Source organism: Xenopus laevis, chromosome 1L (genome assembly GCF_017654675.1).
Source record: "Xenopus laevis strain J_2021 chromosome 1L, Xenopus_laevis_v10.1, whole genome shotgun sequence".
NCBI classification, from domain to species: domain Eukaryota; kingdom Metazoa; phylum Chordata; class Amphibia; order Anura; family Pipidae; genus Xenopus; species Xenopus laevis.
The window spans coordinates 125026568-125027937 of NC_054371.1; positions in this window are offsets into that span (position 1 = coordinate 125026568).

The following is a 1370-nucleotide window of genomic DNA, read 5'->3' on the forward strand; positions in this document are numbered from 1 at the left end:
GTTTCTGACCAATTCTGCCAATTATGTCAACCTGCTTTTAGCTAAAGTGCTCTCTCTATGCCTATATAAAATATATCTACCAAAGGATCATTTACGGCTGATTTGAGCCTACTTGTGCCCTGGAAAATCGAAAAAGTACTCAGAGGAGAACTCAAAAAAGTTTGCTTCAATTCAGTTTTTGGATTTACATCCAACTTTTTGGTTCAGTGCAGAGGATCTCTGGTACCATCGCTATTTGCATCCCTCATTTCCCCAAATTTAATTGGTCACTTGGTTCAGCCCTAGAAAGTCTCTATGTGTTACTTTGTGGGCATATGTGGACTGCTCTTGCACATTTCAATTCAAGGAAGAGTCAAGCAACCAGTAAAGATGGAGACTTTGTAATAGCCAGAATATGAGAATGCTCATTTACCCTTATACACAGAACACCAATATGTTTAAACGTCAGAACAAAGTCTTGTGTGTTGTATCTCATCCTAGAGTTTAACTAGCTGTCTGAACTATCATTTTTGTGTGCCCTGCACTAATTCTATATTTGGTTTTTGTTACATGATAAATAATATTTTGTAAGTAGAACTGCAGGCAGTATTTTCATGTTGACTTTGTAAAATCCTTTCTGCGTTTCTATGTCATATAGACTCTTTCTGTAATCTCTTCTGAATACCTCTTGGCAATATAATAATGAGTCATCAGTCATTTGTACTTCAGACTCAGCATTAAAATAGCAGAGGAATTCCTGTGTGCCTTAAAATACTTCACAGGAAACCCTCTGTCAACCTGCTTTTAGCTAAAGTGCTCTCTCTATGCCTATATAAAATATATCTACCAAAGGATCATTTACGGCTGATTTGAGCCTACTTGTGCCCTGGAAAATCGAAAAAGTACTCAGAGGAGAACTCAAAAAAGTTTGCTTAAATTCAGTTTTTGGATTTACATCCAACTTTTTGGTTCAGTGCAGAGGATCTCTGGTACCATCGCTATTTGTATCCCTCATTTCCCCAAATTTAATTGGTCACTTGGTTCAGCCCTAGAAAGTCTCTATGTGTTACTTTGTGGGCATATGTGGACACCAATATGTTTAAACGTCAGAACAAAGTCTTGTGTGTTGTATCTCATCCTAGAGTTTAACTAGCTGGCTGAACTATCATTTTTGTGTGCCCTGCACTAATTCTATATTTGGTTTTTGTTACATGATAAATAATATTTTGTAAGTAGAACTGCAGGCAGTATTTTCATGTTGACTTTGTAAAATCCTTTCTGCGTTTCTATGTCATATAGACTCTTTCTGTAATCTCTTCTGAATACCTCTTGGCAATATAATAATGAGTCATCAGTCATTTGTACTTCAGACTCAGCATTAAAATAGCAGA